Source organism: Ylistrum balloti, unplaced genomic scaffold (genome assembly GCF_031769215.1).
Source record: "Ylistrum balloti isolate Yb309-2 unplaced genomic scaffold, AGI_CSIRO_Ybal_v1 Utg370444, whole genome shotgun sequence".
Lineage (NCBI taxonomy): Eukaryota > Metazoa > Mollusca > Bivalvia > Pectinida > Pectinidae > Ylistrum > Ylistrum balloti.
The window spans coordinates 399,832-400,104 of NW_026782296.1; positions in this window are offsets into that span (position 1 = coordinate 399,832).

Sequence of the window (273 nt, forward strand, 5' to 3'; positions counted from 1 at the left end):
ACCCCAACTGCAGTAGTTAGTCATGGTAAATGGTTTCGGTTGATTAGGTTGCCTTACATAACCTAAAAACTTTCCACTTCTTGCAATCAGAGTTACATGTAGTTTCTTCTCAGCATACTGAGTAGACTAGCCAGGATATTCATCCTCACAGGCAAACAGCCAGGGGTTGGTGTTCAGGGCCACACCCACTTCTCCCTTGGAAAAAAATTGCAATAATGCTTCTCTTTCACGTATACAGACAACAAAATAAAAACACATTTATTATATATTAAA